At 35.1% G+C, this 22,434-nt stretch overlaps 1 pseudogene; it reads left to right on the top strand.

Moving 5' to 3' along the window:
- The first annotated feature begins 3,576 nt into the window (after nucleotides 1-3,576).
- On the top strand, nucleotides 3,577-20,971 carry LOC113094353 (DNA topoisomerase 1-like; annotated as a pseudogene).
- The last annotated feature ends 1,463 nt before the right edge of the window (nucleotides 20,972-22,434 follow it).

The following is a 22,434-nucleotide window of genomic DNA, read 5'->3' as shown; positions in this document are numbered from 1 at the left end:
AATAATGTTGAGCTCAGTTTTCAGAAATAAGTGGAAAGCTGGCATAAAAGCATTTTAAATATTGCTCACTGTAAAATACCACATTTCAGCCTGCCTCTCAAATATATCACAGATGTTTGCACAATAAACATATTTAGATATCCAGTTTACCTTAAAATAAATAATTTATTTAGTTTCGTTAATAAAAAGTTTTAAACTACATTACCCACAAGCCTCCGTCGTTCTATCTATAGAAAGGCAACACTAGGGGGCTGTTTTTTGTAGTTCATTGAAGTTATGCTTAGGGTTAGGATTAGGATCTCGCTAAAGATGTCATTTTTCTCAAGATAGCAACACTTCATTGTTGACTTAATATATTACTAATGTGATGATAGGAGCAAAACATACTTTTTAACATGATGCGCTGTTTAATATGGGTTAAAAGATAGTCCAACCACAGACTGTCCTGAAAAGTCACAGCCAATGAGATCAAAGCTGAGCAGCAGCGTCACACTTCCTTATCCATTTATGACAGATGTCTTTCGTTTTTCGGCTGAAGGGATAGATTCGGTTAACAATAGATTAAGCTTGCTACTTATTAGATTCTGTTTTATTAACGTCTTCACCTCCTCCGTTGTTCAGCTTGACAAACATTGGGCAATATTGATGTGCACATGCCCAGCAGTCGCAGTTGTATCCAACAGATAGATTCCTCTCATTAAATATAAGACACATTTTTAAGATTTGTATTTTTTTTTTTTTTGACCAAAGACAAATATATTTACTAATCAAATGACGTGCTTCTAAAATTTACATTGTATATTACATTGTGTTTTAAAGTTAAAATTGTTCACATTTGTGTTTCTGTGATTTACCATTCTCTACCATTTGAACCCTAGGAATAAAAACAGAAATTATAAATGAATGAATGAATGAATGAACAAATAAATACATAAAGCATAATAAACATGCATATTTTTGTAAGGATCTTCCATTATTTATTGATATGTCAAACTCATTTAAAGACAACATGCCCAAATTACTACACTGCATCCTCTGTCACCAAGCTCGTTTTTGCCACCATAAAGAATAAAAAGGCAGTTATGTTGTAAACATTAACTATTTTCAGTATGCAAATGAAAATGCTTTTATTAAAAAACAAAACAGTAAATACAGTATGTCTTTCAGAGAACACTGGAAAAAGATCAATTTTATTAAAAAATTTAATTGACCAAAATGTTATACAACACAATGTAAATGTTTCAAACTCACAAAAAAACACCATGAAGACATGCATGTCAAGTGTGCAATATCATCTATAAAACTCAATCAGCACAGCATCAAATAAACACTGATTGTCTGAACAATGGAAGACAGAGAAAGTGTTCAGGAAAACAAACACCTGCTAGCTTTGACAATAACATCATGAATTCACTTCATGACTGGAGCTAGGGGATGACTGTGTATGAATATCTCCTTTACTAAAACTCTTAATTAAAGTCTAAAAAGTTCACTGTATGAAGCTTGAAAAAGAGAACAAAATGCTTTATCAATACGAAAAATACTATTTTTAACTATTGTTTTCATCACTGGTTCTGTAATGTATTCATTATGAGCTTATAAATAAAACAAAGTTACATCTTCTGCAAAAATCTAACCACTGCAAAGTCTAATCACTGATCCAGGGACCATATCTGTGTGTGTGGGGGATAAAGAGTTAACGAGGTGAGTCCTTGTGCGTGATGGAGAACTGCAGTGTTATCCTCAAACAATCCTGTAAAACAGAAATATTACATTACATTCAACTTATACATTACACTGTGTTTTGTTTAGACCATAAAAGCAGCCTCTGTAAAGATGCTGTAAAATTAAATGTTAAATGAATCCATTATTGAAAGCAAGTAATTAATAACAAGCTATAGTCATATGAATTCTTTTGATAGTGTCAGATGAGACCGTCCTGGGGCTTGTACAATATCATACAAGTGTTAAACTGGATTATTAAGACTGTGATGTGTTAAGTACAGTATGTGAAATATTGATAATTAGATATTAAAAATCTCTTTAAACACATAAGTGTCCCATAAGGCAGTGGCTCCCAATCCTGGTCCTGGAGAAGCCCAACACTGCACATTTGAGATGTCTCCCTGATCAAACACACCTGATTCAACTCATCAGCTCATCAGTGAAGACTCCAAGGCAGATAAGAGAGACGCCAAAACCGTGCAGTGCTGGGGTTCTCCAGGATCAGGATTGGGAAACACAGTCATCAGGTCATGAAAAGTTTGACACACACTTGTGGTCATCATGCTCACTCGAACACTAGGCCAAATACAGGAAAGACGTCAAATAAGTAATCAAGTGGTCAAGTGAAAAGATGGCAAGTGTGGGTATTTGGACAGTGCAACAGTTTAAGAAACAACAAATGCTGTACAAATTATAACAGCAGGAATTTTTGATAAAAGAGACAAACTATCACAGACTTACTGCTGCATATATCTGCCTCCGCAGCTTTCTGTCTTCTCCATTTCTGAAGGAATCCCTCTCCAGAAACACCACTGGGCTGACTGCCTTTACGTCTTTTCAGCTAAAAATATAAATAATAAAAAAGGGGAGAGAAAATAAAATTGAATTATATACAGAATGTTAATAATGATCTGTGAGCAATATATATATATATAAATAAATAAATATATATATATATATATATATATATATATATATAAACTGATATGAATGAACTGCAAGATGGAAAAATACATGTTTTATTATTTATTTTTAATTTTTTTGGATTCACATTAAAAGGTATTAAAAGCATGGTACAGAACATATGATTACTGTGATATCTGTCATATAAAAGCACATAAAAACACTAGCATTACAGTGATACAAACATAGCTGGTTTGGTGATTATTGTATTGATTATTAATATATCATAGTAAAACTACAGTTACAGTTACTAATGTCCCATTTACTGTGTTTTAACTTCACATTTCATTTATTATTGTGTCGTGATTACCATGATTTTACTACAAATACAACTTACATCATTGATCCTGAAATTAATAATAATATAAAACGGATCGAAGGTCTATGGCACGTCACGTGACAGATAGAGTTTGAATCACACTAATTAGCAGCTGTGTTCATTTATTTAAACGCAATGAAACTCAAAGACAGCCGCGGATGACCGATATAATACAGCGATTAAACATATGGCACTAATCTGATTAATAAAGAAGACAGAATACATTTGATAAAAGGCATTAAAAGAGTGTATATACGACTACTCACCCAAACTGTGGAACTGATAGCAAGTATCGCGATGTGTGCTGAATGAGACTTCTTGAACGTGATTTCACAGCGATAAACATCTCATGTCCTCGTGTCGAATTCTGACGCCAAAAGTTTCCCACTGAAAGCAATGAAGGTCGTAGTGCTTCGATAGTCGACGCCGAGAGGCACATTTGGCGTCATAAAAGTGACGCTAGGGGCGCTTGACCATGCTTCGGTTTTTGACGCCTTTGGAGTGAGAATGGGTTGCTTATTTTCAGTATACTGGAGGTTACTAGCACATAGAGAGAAACATATTGAAATATGGAAAGTCTCACTCCTTCTCAGGTGACTGTGAGTCCAGCATTGCTTGTTTTAAATTGGCAGCTTTTTGGGGAATAAAGAATTGCAACTCCTGCAAAATGCAGACACTATTCACAAAATGTGCAAAAAATTACCCCCTTTTCCCTTTCAAAGGTGTTAAAGAGGAAGGAGGCAGTTCTGTCTCCACTAAGAAGAATAAAAAAACAAGGAAGAGATCGAGGCAGGCAGGGCTTTCAAGATAAAGAAGAGGAAGAGATGGAGATGTTAGGCTCTCTGCATGCATCTTCATGTCTGTACAGAAGAGAGTGTCAATTTCTTAAATGCAACAACAAAATACAATGCCAAACTCACTTTAGCCTTTATATAAACTAGAACTTTAATTAACAAATACAATCAATACAAACAAAACATAACCTACATAAAATAAAAAAAATAACTTACATAAAGTTTAAATAGCTATACAAAACTGTAAATAAGAAAATTAGAAAATTTTATTAGCAAACATATAAGAAAGCTTGAAGGCATGGCATACACCTTGATGTCAAATAAAATAAATAAATTAAAGTTTAAATAAAGTAAAATCAGTCAACACTGTGGAACCAATTAAATAAGAAACAAATGTTTAACAAAGTTTCCAAAATCACATTATATGAATGAGAAAAGTCAACAGGCTTTTCCAAAATACTGCCATACAGGTGCCTTTGCATTACCTCTCTGGTCTGTCTCACCTCACTCTTGTCAGTCAGCTCAACTCACTCTGTTCACTGTATAAATTAAATCTGATCTGTGATGCCACTGTTGTTCAGCACACTGCAATGAGCAGCCCTGTTACATTTTTAACTTCAGTGACTGTTCTTTTACTTAACTAAATCATTTTTATTTCTATAAATAATAATCAAATCAATTTCTATAAATAATCAAAATAACGGTGGGGGTTGGTGCCACGGTGCGCAAGTGACATAACTGGTGTTGCAGCTTAACAACAGTATCACCGTCAGCACTGTCTATCATGGCAAGCCTAATTCACATGTAGGAAGAAGAGAAGTATGAGGATGGAATAAAATTGAAGTTTCTAGAACACAAAGGGCCGTACTTCCCTTCCAAGTATCAATCCAGATGATGTCAAGTTTTACTATAACGGTACATATTAAGACATTATAAAGATCTAGTTGTGTCTGTGTTACTGATGCATCACATTAATTGGTTCATTTGTCAGTGCTGTTCCCTTTAATTTTTCTCGGTTTGGGCATGCAGCTCAACTCAAGGTTGACCTGTTCTTCTGCTGGTGTCAGGCGTGCTCTATAGAGCACAGGAAGAGTCTTTAATCTTTTTGCTAAACTTTAAGGTCAGCTTCCTCTATTAATATCCACTCTGCCATTTACCGTATAGAGACGTGTTTTTTAAACTATAAGTGCGTTTTGGAAGGCCCAAGCCATTAATCTTGGTAGAATAAACCAGAGGGGGAAGTATTTGGATTTTGTAACTCTCTGAGTCTCTGAACGGAAAGCTATAAATGCAGTTTTGATAATATTTGTCCTAGGCCAAGATTCTCTGTGATGCATTTACAGTCCTATTTTGCTGTGTGAGCTGTTGTGTCCTGTGGGAACATGAGTCTTACGCATCTTAAGATGGTTATAAAATCCTTCAACAATCTTCTGTAGTAGATCTCTGCAAACAATACCTTGTTTATGTATGTTTGACTCTTATGCTTTATGTTCTTTTGTTTTAGGAGGAAATAAGCTAATAAATAGATGTACTTATCTACGTAATTTTCAGAAACAAACTTTTAGTCATTAGAATACTCATATTTAGGAATAGTGTACACTAATTACTTGCATGCAATTAGTGCTTTCGACATGAATGAAATCTCAGATCATTCAGCTTACGAAGGAGATATGTGATGTTTTTTTCTCTCGACATGATCGAAAGAGTGAATTTTCTTTTAGCTCCTTGCAAACAATGAAACGTTGAAAAAGAAAGTCACTAGAATAACGAATCACTACATTTGTGAATGACTAATCAATGTAAATTTAGAAATGAATTGAGTTTTGAATTGAATGAAAAAATAAGCCAGTAATTCTTTTGATATTATGGATGATTGCTAATCAAATTCTAATCAATTTAGTCAAAAAATAATATATAGTTTTGTTTTTAGATCTTCTGAAGATTCATGTAACAACATTATTAAATGTATTATTAATGTGGCGATAAAACAAAAGTAGCAAACAATCAGAAGTTATTGGTTCTATCCATAGATGGATTCTGACATTTGTGCATTGAACTCAGAAATTAATTTTTGATTAGAAATTATGACATCAATAAAAACATGTAAAAACTGAAACCTACGCACAGACTTGTAGTTAAAAATAAGGGTGCATTTTAATTTCACGTTGATTTTATATATCAATGTCAATATATTAACATTAGATGACCATCAAATCATCTACTGCATGTTTATATAACATACTTAATTAATGGTACGTACTTTGTCTTTGACCCAACACACACGTAGCTGGTTGTTAGCTGGTTGCTTTATTCGTCATTAGAGAATGTAAATATGTTCTGTTTTGTTGTAGGAAAGCCAGCGAAGCTCAGCCTACCAAGTAAGGAAGTGGCTCTATTCTTGCTCAGATGCTGGATCACGAATTCCACACAAACTTCTTTATGGACTGGAGGAAGGGAAACCTCTCCAACACTTGTAAGCCCAGCTCAATCTTTAACCATAGCTTTTACAGTTACATGTTTGTGGAGGCTCTAGGAGGGATGGGTGTCAGGTTATGAGTACGAAACTGTTATGAAGCTTACAGCATCCCAGAAGGCCTCGGGGCATATCATGCAGAATTAATTTTGTGCTGCTTAGTGCTCAATGCTCTTGAAAACACGATTTGTGTAAAGGCATTGATATGCTAATCCAGACAACTCGCTTCCCGCATATGAACAAATCCAATTTAACTGTTTTATTATAACACGGAAGCCCCTGCTCGCTTCACTGAGCACAGTCCCCGCCCCGTGCCTGACTGTCAATCTCGAGAATGAGCGAGAGAGGAATTCAAGTGATGAGACACCAGCTCTTTTTATTATAGTGCTTTGGTAAAGTGTGTTTTTGTGTCAACCTGTTTGTTGCTCGCTGTTTTCTCCAGGGTGATATGCAGCGTAGCGGGTGCAGCAAACACTTGTTTAAAAATGTTAATTTAGATGTGTCATGACCGTTTGACACATTTAGTACTTATTAATGAAGACTAAACTTCAGAATACCATTGAGGGCTCAGTGGAGAATGAATTTCTTGTGTTTCAATATATGGCTGGCCACAGTTGTGCCCACATTCGTTGACTGTGCAGTGTAGACAGCAATTAGAAAAACAAGGTCAGTGAAAAGTGTGCTGGGAGGGGGAAGGCGTGTTTATGTGCTTCTTAGCATTTGGTAATTACTGCACATTCGAGATCCGCCAGAACTGGGCGCCACAGGACGTAATCAGAGAGCAGCTTAACTCATAACTAGATACAAAACTGTTTTTAGGATAAGTACAATTGCAAGTATAGAATTCATATATCAGACATTTGTCAACATAACTGAAAAAAAAATCTGTCCTGACTAGAATTTCAATTGTTGCTTCCCTAGTTGAAGCCATCACTAAGAAAAAGCAATCAATGATATATATATATATACATATATATATATATATATATATATATATATATACAGTATATATACTGTAAATGCTAGTGAATTTTGTCATCACATCATTATTATGTACAGTATGAAAGATGAATAAAGTATTTGGACATACTGCATGTGACATGTTGTTTCTATCACATGACCTTCCAGCATCAGTTGCCTTGTTTGACTACCATGTGTAATACCTTTCCGTGACCTCATGAGATAGGAAACTGTCCATTGAATTCAGAATCTGGGTGGAAGTAGCAAGTTATCTGGTTTTGCCTACTTTTTTATTTTATTTTTACTTTTACACAGTGAAAACACTCTGAATGTCTTAGCAGCCACATATTAATTCCCTCTTAACCCTAAACATTTTAGCAGTCTGGTAGTGAGTTTTACATGGGCAAGATCACTTGAGGGTTGCCATATCTACGAAAAACATAACTAGCCCAAAACTAACTTATTAACCCTATTTCAAATTTAAAACTTCAAAATACCACTCCCGTACCTTAATATGTACAGTCACTGTTATGTGTTATACACAATTTCAGTAGCAATCATAACAGAACTCACAAGAAACTTAAAGGCTCCCTACCAATGCCAGTCCCTAACAAAACTTATCAATATCAAGCACAGTTTTATCACTGGTAGAATATAAAATTAATAAAATATTTCAAGTAGAATACAATTTATGCAATATATCAAATCTTTAACCCACTGGAAGAAAAATCTAACCACGGCAACAGTTTCAAAGTTAACTGAAGAAAATTGGCTACTTTTTTCCCCATTTGTTTTCACAGAAATGACCTTTTACCTTTAAATACATGTACAGTGAGACATTTCTTGATTGCCAGTTCGTTGTGCCGTTTAGTAAATCTGATTTATTCAACGGTATAGAGTCATGGATCATGCTGTGCTCTTGTGCGTTGGAATTGATTTGTGGGTCTGTGATGATTGAGAGCCTGTTCATGTGCCATTTTTTTGGCCCTTCTCTCACTTTCCCTCTTATTTTACTCCCCTCTGCGCTGGGCTTTGCTCCCTGGCTAATGGCCCAGGGGTGCCATTAATGGTCGAGCATGTGTATGTGTGTGACAGAATGGGGAGATGGAGGGGGGCAGGTCAGAGGAAATTGCTTGTGTGAGGTCCCATGGCACAGGTTCTCTTCACCAGCCATCATAAGCCGACAAATGAGAGATGCGTATGGCAGTCCTCTGTGACCCCTCCATCCCATACTTTCTTTTCTCTCCTCTCTTTTTCGCTTGTCATCCTCCTCTTCCTCCTTTCCTGTGCCCCATAGGGAAGATGTGATCATCACAGGTGAGGGGATCTCGGTCCTCTAGAGCTGTATGGATGATCTTTAGTGTCTTCTGATGTAGGATGTACTTGTTGTTATTGTATGTCATGAAGCAGGCCATATCCCAAAGCAATTTCAGTGCAAAGGATCAGAAGACAAGCTTTTTAAGTCACTGAGATGTAGACAGCTGCTAAAGAAAAGTCTACATTCAAATGAGTTTAAATTTGAAGTAGGGCTGTCAATAAATACAAGTTTAACCAATTTACATAAAATATGATTTAATTGGTGACATTTTGAATATTGGCTGAGAAAAGCTCCAAGAAGTAGATAATTCAAAGACTTTATTATGGAAGATGAGTAAATTATTGAATACATTAAAATGCTGTAGGAGTCCATTAATTATTTGTCAATTCATTATTAGCTTACAGTATAGCATGGCACTAGCAATGCAAAGGTCATGGGTTTGATTCCCAAGGAATGCCGGATCTGATGAAATGTATACTTTGAATACTAAGTTGCATTGCGGGTAAAAGCATCTGAAAGATAAATACAAATTAAAATATAATATTTGAATATAAGCCAAATGTGGCAGACTTGACCAGAATAGGTATAATGGTCAAATATGGCATAATTATTGCAAAAAAAAAACAAATTGACCATTCAGAATAGTTGCTATGTGTCACAAAAGTCTCAAGCAGTTTCAGAGAGCTGAATCTTTTACCCAGTGTCAAGAAAAATGTATGGTTTCCTTCACAGAGTTGCAATTCATGACAGGAATGCCAGTTGGAATCAACTTGAATGCATGGCTAACCCAAAAACCTGCTGTAATCTCTCACAGTCTTGACCCCTGAGAAAAGTCAAAGTCATAGTTCAGCTTATTTTGTAACATTTGAGCGATGTACACTATGATTCAAGTTTGGGGTTATTGTCCGAGCCCGACGTTTAGCCCCAACCCAAGCGCTCCCCCCGAGTGTTCCTCCCCATGCTGGGTTAAGAACGGGCTGAAGGTGAGTCGTCGGGATTGTGAAGGGATGCCGAAAGACTAGACATAATGAAGGTAGGCCTGCTTTCATTATTTAAAGGAGTTCTCTCTTGTGCTGATTGGATAAATGGATGTTATTACTGATGATGAATTCGCCGTGTTAATTATCTGCTCTTGCTCCTCCCAAAATAGTTAATAAAACATCACATATTGTTCATCATAGATTCCTCTCTCAGTGTTATGATTCAGAGCCTTTACTAACAGAAGCTTCAGGACAATTTGGATAATTTGAAAATGGATAGTTTCTCTGGCTAAACAGCACTCTTTTTAATTTTCTCTTATCAGTTTTTTTCTCACATATTCTTCCTTTGCAGCAATTCTTGATACTGTATGTGCAATTCAAGTGTTTATGGGTTTTTCTGATCCTCACATAGATACTGTACGCTTACCCAAGGTCAGCCAAAGTTCACTCGGTTCAAGCAATTTGTGCTTGGTCTATAACCCTGTATGGATACAAAGAAGCGCCCTCATGCTTATCAGATGTCTGGTAGACATTTGATTCGAGCAGCAGCTATCTTAAAGTTTGGATGGGACTAGTTTTCCTTGAGGAGTCAAGTTAAATTTGTGTTTCACAGCTTTTGATATTGATTTTAATCCTTTCCAAGTCTGCTTTCCAAAATTATTTCTCGGGGTTGTTTTTTTTTTGTTGTTGTTGTTTTTACTCTGAGGTCCTCTGAGAAACCAAATGCCATCTGGTCAGGTGTTGTGTATTATTTTGTCACAATTCTTCTCCAAATTTATTTTGACCTTGCAAGATTTCTAGTTTCACTGCCTGGTAAACGGTTAATATAGATTTAGAACTTTTATGCCAAAATAACAGTCGGTGGTTTAAGTTCTGCAGCCATCTAATTTGAAGAGAAAATTAAATCAATAAGGAAAGTTGCTGCTCAGAACAGCCACTGTAGAGCAGCGTCTGGTCTGATCCTCATCACTTATTCATTTTTTTTTCTTTTAAATATGTGCATAGACATAGAATAAAGCTTAAATAATAAAATATTAATAATAGATTTAAAACATTTTTTTGCTACTAACTAAAATAAGTTGATTTACTAGATGTAGTAAAATTTTTATAAAAAAATAGATTAAAACCATCAAAAATATTTTTAACAAAAACTAACAAATAAATGGCAGACACAGCTAAATTAATACAGTGTAAACTGCTGTTAAAATTAATTAATAAATGTTAATAATAATAATAATAAAAATAAAAATAAAATAGTACATAAATAATGCTAATTTAACATCTGTAACACCACAGAGATCCAAATTCACAGACGTCTTAAGTTATCCTAGCTCAAACTTCATTTGGAAAGTCTTGGGTTTGCTAGCTCTTCTGAATAGGAGATGCCTTTGGAGGAGAGACAGCTAATAATGGATCTGAACAAGTGTGATTTTAGAGAACATGCTATGCATAAACATAAGGTGGAAGCCAGGAAGAACTAAAACAAAGAGGAGAAGTTGGTAGGTGTCCTTCATAACATCTCAAAGTTTTAAATATGGTATAAATCAAAGTTACAGTCTTTAACTTGACCAGTGCTCCTCTGATGTTCTTCCGAATTGATAAATGTTCTCTAGTTTAACAAAGAGGCCAATCTAAAAATTGTTGAGGAATATGGATACTGTGTGTTGGACCACCATAGTGAATGCATTGGGAACTTTAAGATAGAACCTGCAGGGATTTTCCGAGGACCATCCTAAACATGGAATGCTAAAGAAGAGGATTCAGCCTGACATCATCATCAACTGCAGCAAGTGAGGAGTCCACTATCAGAATAGTTTTTCGGGGCATATTATAGGTTCAGAAGTGGGATCATTGATGTATCACTCATAAATTCAAGGCCTAACAGAAGCACATCACAGATATGTTTCATAGAATGTTGTATGCCACTACTTTCCCTCAAGAGCTCTTTTGAAAAAACATGCATATGCAATACCAAGTAACGTTTCTCTCTACAAGCAATATAGACAATGCTGCACCCAATCTTGACTCAACTTCACGCAGTAAGTCAGACGTCTGGCAACATGAGAGTAATATTTTAGTGAGTACCTTATTTTCACTTGATTAAAATGTACTTGTTGTCCTCTCCCTTCTCTCTCTGCCTGTACATCCCTTCATTTCAAACTCATCTTCACGTCCTCTTCACCTCATGACTGTCCGACTCTGTCACCTTGTTCATAATAGATGTGATTTGATGTCACATTTTAGCACTGAGTCTAGACCAGTCAAACAGAGCAGACGTGTATTGTCACATTCTGCCGATTCACGCTCACATAGTTTCAGCTCAGCGTCTCATCTTCAGCCTCGTTCCTCTCACTTCCTCTCACTAATTTAATAAGGAAGCAAATCAATCCTTTTCATCCGAATGGAGTGATGGACACCTCTCAAGAAACCTAGAGAAAATAATGGAAGAAGGACAGATTCACAGATTTTTGAATTAGTGATGGTTAAGTGAAACTATATTGGTCACTATGCTGTTGTTTTGGCAAGAAAGTAAATTTTTATTTGTACAAATTAAGTGCTAGTGGCTGGATTCAGACAAACCTGATTGTAAAGTGCAATAAGGATTTTTAAAAGATGTGTTTTCATACAAAGGTCAGTAATGATATTGGTTTTCTTTCTTTTTTTCCTTTTTTGGACTTGTGTTTTTATGAATTTTTTATTATAGAATCTATTTTCATTCTTAAGGATTCCATGAAATCAGTACGAGTTTTGTGGCTTTTAGTTCATGTCTGTTAGTTTGAAGTCATCTTTATGCTAGTGATGTGCTTTTAGCTAATATACTGTATAGGCTTTTTGATATTTTCTGCCCCAACTTCGTGTTTCATTAGAAAAATAAAATTGCACAGGTAAGGCTGGCAAAAAAAAATGTGTTAGTCAAACCATTTAATTGAGTATTAAAGCTTTTTTTTATCTCTTATGAAAAATCTCTTTGTCACCTCCAAATTCAATCTGTTCCTTTGCAATAAGAAGGTACTTTAATACCTATCACTCGTGGTGTGTCAGGCCGAGCTGCCCTTTGTCAGATCATTAGGTTTTTCTTTCTTACTTTTTTTTGTCTCCTGTAGGGTGAGAGGGATTTGGAAAAGTATGAGGTGGCTCGCAGACTGAAGACTTGTGTGGATGCCATCCGAGCCCAGTACCAGAAGGACCTGAAGTCCAAACAGATGAGCACACGACAGAGAGCCATAGCCCTCTACTTTATAGGCCACACAACCTGCACAGACATAATTTGTGTACTTGCACTAAATCAGAGGGCTTTCAGTCATAATGACTTTATTTGTTGGGCATTTGTTTAAACTGTGACAACCACTCAGAAATATCTGAAGGTGTTCATAGGAGGTTATATTATAGATTTTTCCCCCATGGCTAACTTTGTTAATGGAGGTCTTTTGCACTGCATATTAATTATTTTGGTAACTGAAGTTTAGTTGCTAAATCCAAAGATTTTAGAACAAGATATTTTTGCATCTTAATTTCAATTAATGGACATTTTGGACTGAAGATCTGACAGTTACAGTATGTTTCATACTAAAATGAAATCTTTCATTCAAAAGATCAAAGTTCAGTTTCTCATGTTACGGATAATTTAAGCTACTTAATGAAGCTAGACAATAATATAATGTTGATTCATAAATATTATCCCATATATTCAAAATGTGAGAAGTATTCAAGGCTGCTTTCATTGCCCCATCGCTGGGAATTTGATTGACAGATGATCTGATCAATCATAACGCAGAATCTGCCATTTTGTCCGACAAACAAACCGGACAAGAGAGTAGATTAACATTTGTGGACTTAAACTTGAAAAAGTTTGTGTATTGATGTCATTCCACAATTTAAACAAAATACCTTCTTATGTTCAGTTATGCTTATTTTGTGTTATAACTAGTAGAGGAAGAGGTGATGGGTTCACTTGCAGCTTGAACTACAAGCTACAGCGTCACAACAATTTAAAGAGCCACAAAACAATATTTAATTCTTAAAAAATAACTACATTTGAAAACTTTGTTTCATACCATAAGTAACCTGTTCTGTTTTGTCAGTGTCCCCTTTCCTCTATTTTTCACTGTGTGAGAACATGAGGGTTGGCCTGAGAGCGCCATGGCTTCTTGGACGTGGCAACAGTAACTAAGCAACGTGGGTCTTTGCGAAGGGTCAGTTGACTATTGAATTATGCAACTTATATTGCAATAACTTACAAAACTGTTTCACATAACAGTAACTTTATTTGCCACAATGTTACTTTCTCATAACTGATGTAACTTTTTTCTCATAAGACCATTTTTGTCACAATCACAACTTTATCATACTTGCAACTATTTTTCAAAATTTCACTATAAATTCATATCTATTAGTTGAGACTATTTCTCATTTTAGCAGTATTTTCAATTGCACCTTTCTCTCAATTGTGACTGTTCTTTTTATTTATTATATTATTTAAAAGCCCTTGCTAAGTGTGCTGCGTTTAAGCTAACTGAGACTTGTTATAGCCCTTGTATATCATTGCTCTTTTGTTGATTTTGATTGCTTCCTTTGTCCTCATTTGTAGGTCTTTAAAAAAAAATGAAATAATAATAAATAAATAGTTAAGATTCTGCACTATTTTTAACTCACTAACTAAATAATGAAATTTGTGAGATTGATCAGGTAACTGATCAGTTGAAGTGCAAGTTGTTTTTTCAGAACATCTCAAATCTTACTGGAGAATATGATCATCTGACAAATCAAACAAATACTAAGACAGAGTAGAATTCACATTAATGTCCCATTTTAACTTTACACTCAAACTATTATATGCTGATAATATAAATTGTAATTTAAAAAAGAAAATCTATTTGGACCTGCTTTATTAGGGTGAGTTTTGAATGTATGATCATGTTAATTTTGATCTCCCCTCTGTGTGCTTATTAGACAGGAAGGTCAGCATATGAATCAATCATTACTACCATACGACGGTGTTAAATTGCGGGAAAATGTTCCAGAAATATAAATACCGTCATTGCTTGTCGAGTGGTCTGTTTACTTTCTTCTTCATGCATTTGGCTCAAGGATAGATTGTTATTCAAATGAGACTGATTTAAAAGCACCAACATCTGCTACCATTAATTGGTTCCATGCATATTTTAGCTAGTTTGTTTAGCAGGAGTGGAGGAAAACAGGACTTCTGCGAAATGTCAAATATAATTGAGAGTGCCTCTCACTATCTCTTTCCTTTCCTCTAAACCTCTGTTCTGTGCATATGATAAACTATCTAACATGTGTTTTCTGTTTCAGGTTTTCAAAAACCTCAAGCTTTTTGTGAAAAACAAGCAAGGAGACGACCTCTTTGATCGACTCAATGTGAGTGTAATGTTCTGAAACGGCAGCAAGACAGTCATAGATTTTTCATTCTGAGGGATACGATTCTCGAGAGACTTGCATCATAAGAGCTTGCGCTAAAGAATGGTGTTTTTTCTTTTCAGCCTGTTTTTATATATATATATATATATATATATATATATATATATATATATATATATATATATATATATATATATATATATATATATATATATATATATACGTATATATATATTTCAGTCTTAATTTTTGCAGCTGAAAAATTCTGCCCTCACTGAAGGACAGAGAGACGGATTTTGAAAGAAAATTGAAAAATAAAAAACAGTTTTGTGTGTGTGTGTGTGTGTGAGAGAGAAAGAGAGAGATAGAGAGAGAAATGTGCCCTTTCAGTGAAGTCAGGTTGGTAATGACGGGCCATTTTGGGAAGGGAACGTTAATCTGTACTTTGGGTTCTTTCGATTGACTCGGCGAAAGGCAGAGCGAAGGGGTGAATGAGGGGAGGACGCGATAGAGTAATTCTGTCCCTCTTCCACAAACTGCTGCAAATCTTAACGCATGCTGCTGTGCTTTTACGTTTGTGCATATATGATGCTCGCATTGTTTTATATATTACACACAGCCAGTTGCAATCATTTACCTAGCTATCTAAACAAATATTTTAATAAAGAAAAGCTTGCATAGGAGGATAAAAATAGGGTTATTAACTCACCTATTACATGTTCTATTCCTTTTCTGTACTTTTTTTACGTGCACAATAAAATGGAAGAAAATACAGCATCAATGTTTCCACTTGTTTCCACAGTTTCCACTGTTGTTTTGTTTCTTCTCTTCATATTCATATCCACACAATGGCAAAAAGGCCAAAAATAATGAAAAAGGCTAACTATAATTATATACAAACTAATATGCATGTCTACTAATTATAGTCTTATCCTTATAATACAACTTTAGAGCTGAAAAGGGACATTTAGTCATTTTTATGAGGATGTCCTCAACAGTAGCTTGTCAGGTTTAGCTAACATTTGAGGGACATTTAGCAGCAGTTGTGTTCCCAGAAGTATAGTTTGGTTAAAACCAGCTGTGTTGCTTTGAGTCATTTGGTGTCCTAGCCCAAATGTCACAGTGTTCCCTGGTGAACAGTGTCCAACAGACCGACGTGTTCAACATGCATCAAGTGTCTTGCCATCCGCGTGTCATCATCAGACGGCAGTGCGTGTGCTGAACATCAGCAGCGGTTGACATGCTAGGACACAGCTGGTGTCATTAGCATTTAGTATCTCTATGGCACAACTTTTTATTTTTGGGGGAAAATAATATTTCGCCTCATTTTTTGGAAGCTTGGGGATCCCTGATAATATCCTTCATACCATTTTTACCCCCCATACCCTTACCCTCACCCCCCCAAATATATGCATTAGAAAAAAATATTATTTTGATCACAATTATTCCAAACCAATCAAAAACATCAAACAAATTACTAATAATTACAACACTTCATGTATAAATGTTCCTCATATAACATTAGCATACTGTTAACCAACATCCAAATGACTGTGTCCTTGTGTATATGTGTGTGTGTGTGTGTGTGTGTCACTGCTTGTGTGTCATTGTGTGTGTACCACTGCATGTTTATGTCACTGGGTGTGCCACTTTGTGTGTGCCACTGTGTATGTGTGTGTGTGTGTGTGTGTGTGTGTGTGTGTGTGTGTGTGTGCGTCACTGCATTGTGTATCTAATTTTTTTATCTAAAAAAGTGGTTTGTTGCCTGAAAGCAACACTATGCCATAGAGGGTTGAAGATATAACATCAAGCTTCATTAGAATGTATGACTGTACTTGTATCGTCTTCCCCTGGATCACACAGTTTCTGAAGTAAATATTTAGATTTTTAGTACATTGGTCTTAAAGGAAAAGTGAGAAAGGGTTTTAGTGTTAAAAAGATTTCAAATGGGTGTGATGTGGGCGCACATCAGACAGCTTGTTGGTTGCATAGCTTGTTGTGAGCCCTTTTTAAGACACATCTTGTTGATGTAGGCAGATTTAATGGATATGTTTTCTTTATGTCTGGAACATACAACCCATACTCCTGAAACTCACAAATCCATTAAAGTTGGAACAAGTGTCTGATATCTTTGGAAGAAGAAAAAAGACTGCTCTGTGGAGGTTTGCTCTTGTTCTTATTTTTTTTTTTTTTTTTTTTTTTTTTTTTTTGTATTTATTTCTAGACAGTAAGGCAACATTGCCATCTTGTGGTTAACAGTGAAGCTGAATGGTAAAATATGATGATTTCTCCATGTTTATGTTTGAATACTACCTTTAAAGTGTTGTTTTTGCCTTTGAAGACTGAGTTCCCTTATGCCAGGATTGACTGCAAAGGTTTTAGGACATACAATGCCTCCATAACCCTGCAGCTACAGCTGAGAGAACTCCACGAGTGTCTTTTCCCTTCTCTTTCTCTCTCCTATTTTCTTTCTCCATTCTATCAGTCAAATTTTTAAATAAACATTCAGCATTCAACTAGTACAGCTTCCAGATGTTCTGTCATGGCGTCAGTATGGATTTATGTTGAATCATTTGCTTAAAATGTTTGAATATGATGCCAATATGGATTGCTGTCAAGATTGTTCAAAACAACGTTGTACATTTTGACAACTTTGAATCCACAGGAACGTATGGATATTGTTAGTATGTCAGTGTGTCCAAACTTTATGTAAGCAACATAATCAACATAGTCTCTACTTTGCGAAACACACAACGTGTTTAGCCACAGTCAGACTGTCCATCAGGGTTATTCGTTTTCTTGTTTTTTTTAATATTACTCTGTGTGGTTTTCATTTGTATTTTGTTTTCAGGTTGTCTCTTCAATTTAGTTATGTTATGTTACATTTAGTTTCTATAACCACCAAAAGATATTCACTTTTTTTTTTTTAAGCTACTTGTAAAAATAAGATTAATGTTCTAGAAATAATGGTCGTATAAATATGGTGAATTTATTTTAAATTAAAAATATAATGTTATAATTCACTGTTTTATAAATTATATTACATTTACATTTAGTCATTTAGCAGATGCTTTTATCCAAAGCGACTTACAAATGAGGACAATGGAAGCAATCAAAATCAACAAAAGAGCAATGATATACAAGTGGTATAACAAGTCTCAGTTAGCTTAAACGCAGCATACTTAGCAAGGGCTTTTAAATAATATAATAAATAAAAAGAAAACCAATAGAATAGAAAAAGAATACAGCAATCAAGTTTTTCGGCTTATTTCATTATATACATTTAATTCAACTGTTTGAGAAAATGTCCTGTTGCTCTTAGCTTGTTATAGTCATGAAATATTAAGAAAAAAACTTTTGCTTTTAGCTCACCATGACTGGTTAGGACACAGTTTGATGGATTCTCTGTGAATGGGATTCTCATTAATTACTGTATTGTGTGTTTGTGCTAATGAGAGACTGCTGAATGTCTGTGAGTAGTATAACTAACTGAGTCTCTCTAGAGTGAGCGCTGCAGTGTGTGTGCATGTGATGTGTGTGTAATGCTGGGGTGGAGGTGTCAGATCGCCACTGAGAGGAAATCTGTTTTCTGCATCCGCTACAAGATCTAATTTAATCAGCTCAGTGTGTCGCAGCGTCTCGCTCATCAGGTCCCACGTGCTTTGTGTGTGTAAGTAGTGGGCATGTTGGCCTGGAATTTACAAATTTACACAGACAAGCCTGTTTAAGGTCCTGTAATTATACACTTTTTTTTTTGCATTTTAACCATGTTTTTGGCTCCCCCCCCCCCCCCCCCCTTGATTTCACCTCAAGTAAAAAAAATAAAAAATTACAGTTTTCAATGAGGAAAGTGCTTTTGAATTTTTATAACCTTTACGAATTTATCAAGCCTTTTTAAAATTATTTATATTACTATTAAGCACGATTCTCTTTACAATAAGGTGAACTTTATTTTAATGATTGATTCTGAACTGATTCTGTGCTAGTGTTATGAGCGGGTAAACCGAAGGCTTGAATCAAGGGCAATCATCGCAAATGACGCCATTATGTCGAGCGAAAAAGAACCGGTGAACCGTTTTCTTCAACCGGTTTATTGAATCGAACTGTCCAAAAGAACTACTGGTGATCCGATAACCGATGCAACCGGTTCTCACTCGTGAACAAGTGAGTCTATTGTTCATTATCTGGCTCGGCTCGGTGTTCATCACAGCAGTTCAGTCAATGTACTGTTTGAGTGCACGCATTACTCCGGGATATTGGTTTGTTTGAACTCAGAGGGAGTGTCAGCCACATTAAAAAAAGTTAACATCTTAAATCATTGATGGATTAATGCGATTAGAGATGCGAACCGTTTAAAACGATTCATGAATGATTCGTTCGCGAACCGGATATCCAGACTGCTTTGATTTGAACTCTCTCAGTCACAACAGACACAGAAGAGAAGACAATGCTGAATAAAGTCGTCATTTTTTGCTATTTTTGGACCAAAATGTATTTCGATGCTTCAAAAAAATTCCAACGGACCCTCTGATGTCACATGGACTACTTTGATTATGTTTTTCTTACCTTCTGGACATGGACAGTATACCGTACACACAGCTTCAATGGAGGGACTGAGAGCTCTCGGACTAAATCTAAAATATCTTAAACTGTGTTCCGAAGATAAAAGGAGGTCTTACATGTTTGGAACAGCGTAAGGGTGAGTTATTAATGACATAATTTTCATTTTTGGGCGAACTAACCCTTTAAACAGCAGAGACGGCGTTTCCTTGGTTACCGCTGTAAACAAAGCAGCTGCGCTTATAAACACTGCATTACTATGCATTACAGAGACGACATAAAATAAGATATCATCTTAACTTTATTAAAAACCGTCAGTTTCCTTCAAAGATACATTCATATAAACACTCACCCCCATAATTCTTACTACAGCGATGGACAATGTGGCAGAGAAGTTGCTCTCTTACAACAGGGCAAACCGTGCGTTTGCAATTCAACCGTAACCATCAGCGGGCGCCGCCAAAGACCTTTGAACAATCCATGGCTAACCTGCAGGCAAAGGCACTGGAGATAAGGCTTAAGGAGTTTCATGCAACCGGGCACAGTGCATATATATATATATATATATATATATATATATATATATATATATATATATATATATAAGATCATCAGGGAAAATGTATTTATTATTATTATTATTATTTAATTTAAAGAAGCAAACTTTTTTATATTCTAGATTAATTGCATTGATTTTTTTTCTAAGCTGTAAGTCGTTACCATCAGAATTAAAACATTAAACTCTTGAAATATTTCAGTTTGTGTGCAATGAATCTACAATATAAGAAAGTCTGCATTTTTGAATAATAATAAAAAAAAACTTTTCCATGATATTCTAATTTTTTTAAGATGCACCTGTATGAAACTGAATCGTAAGAAAATAATTTTAATATCATGAAAAAAGCATCTGAATATCTTATTATTTTTTCTCTCTCTCTCTTCTCTTCTTTTATAAAGATTGACAGCAGGAAGGAGCAGCTGGACTTGGCTAAGAAAAAGCTAAAGCAGGCCAAGAAAGAAGCCAAAGGGAGCTCAGGAAACAAGCTGTTTATGTCAGTATCTCATTCCAGACCTCTGAATAAGGGGACATTTGTTTTGCTCTTCCAGCTATTAGAGTCCCTTTGTAGATGAATATGATATACACATGTATAAAACATTTTATGTGAGTTCAAGGTCGTGGAGAAGAACAAGAAAGCTGTGCAGAGGTGAGGAACAGCTGCTGAAGATGGAGGTTCAGGCTACAGACAGAGAGGAGAACAAACAGATTCGCCGTGAAGCACCTCCAATTCAACTACCGTGGCCTGGTGATGATGTCACTCTCAAATAAACCAACATGCTACACAGACAGATATTAGAATATTTTCAGTGTTTCTTTACTTTTATTTTCTGCTTCTAGGTGTAAGAACATGGAGGTGACACTGGAAAAAATGTATAACAAAACCTTAAAGGATAAGTTTGCCTGGGCTATCGACATGACTGAACATGACGTTGGTGTTCCGAGTGTGATTTATCTTCCAATATATTTTATGCAAAATTTAATTGAATCTGTTAACTAAATTGCTGCGGCCATGTTTTAAAGATGTTGGCCCTTTTATATTGTTCAGTTTTTATATCAACCAGATTCACATGTTCCAAGTTATTTTAAGAAAGTTTTAATAAATGGTCTTTCTTTGTAAATAAAATCCCTCAGGTTTTTTTTACTGTTATTACGAAAGCTTTTTGAGAGACAAAACTCACAAATAATATATATGTATATATTATATATATATATATATTATATATATATATATAGGTTATATTTCACCCCAAAATCAGAAGGAAAAAAAGGAGAGAATAAAAAAGAAAATAAAGGTTATTAATTTAGAACTATAAGATTTTTATTTATGCATTGTGACATTATCATCACAAATATGTTCAAAATATACAGTAATTCTCATAAAATAATGTGGGAAAAAAAATAATACAGTAACGAAAATCACCTGGGGCCTGATCCAGGTTTATTAGATTCTGTACAACTAATTTCCATGATTCGCGAATGCTTTTTATTATAAATCTAATATAAATTAGATTTCATTTAAAATATGAATTATTTGGGGGAAAAATACTCATGGTTTGACCCTTTTTTTTTTTTTTACTGATTTGTTTTAAGACCAATATAATCTACCAATGCAAGTCATTTTCCCTCCCGGAGTCCAGATTCAAAAATAGATTTTTCTTGGGTTGGAAGTCTTCTCAAGTGATTTAGTCAAATTTTAACTGAAGCACTTGATGTACCGCATTATGCTGTAGACCTTTGATAGTGGCATGGTTTTAAATTGCATAGAAAATGTGTTAATCATCATCTCACCCAGCTTAAATATTGATCAGATAAACAAAGTCATTTCTAAGAATTCAGTCAGTATTAGCTTGTACATATTTGACCCAAGAGATTTTGCATATAAGCATATGTTTTCTCTGATATGTTTAACTACTTGCAACTGCTAGAGAGGAGCAAGTGAAACAGTGAAACATAGTGATGTTACAAACTTCTCAGTTTGGCTATACCAGTAAAGAGACATAAGGACACAGGTTTTAATAAACAACTTTAATTCGACAAACAAATTCACTTTAACAGGAATGGTGTTAGTTTGGCACTTGGGCTAGTGCTCTTACAATAATGCAGGGTTCGGTTCTACAGTTGAATGTCATGTTTAAAAAGTCCTTTGCAATCCATTGCAGAAAAAAGTGTGTGTTTGTGTGTTGTGTGGGTGGGGGGGGGTTACAGTCAAAGTTTTAGGACTGACTTTAAATCTTTTTCATTACATCAAAAACAAAATATTTTAGTCACCATAGAGAAAAAAGTTGCTGCTCCTGAAGAGTTTTTTTTTTTTTCTTCTAACTCAGCATTCTGTGAAAGATAACACTGGATCAGGGCAATGCATTTTAATATAGTATACCAGTATGAAACTCATTTCAAATTTCCA

This window comes from Carassius auratus, unplaced genomic scaffold (genome assembly GCF_003368295.1).
Source record: "Carassius auratus strain Wakin unplaced genomic scaffold, ASM336829v1 scaf_tig00215356, whole genome shotgun sequence".
Taxonomy (NCBI): domain Eukaryota; kingdom Metazoa; phylum Chordata; class Actinopteri; order Cypriniformes; family Cyprinidae; genus Carassius; species Carassius auratus.
Note: the sequence above shows the minus strand (reverse complement) of the source record. Positions and strands in the feature narration are given on the sequence as shown.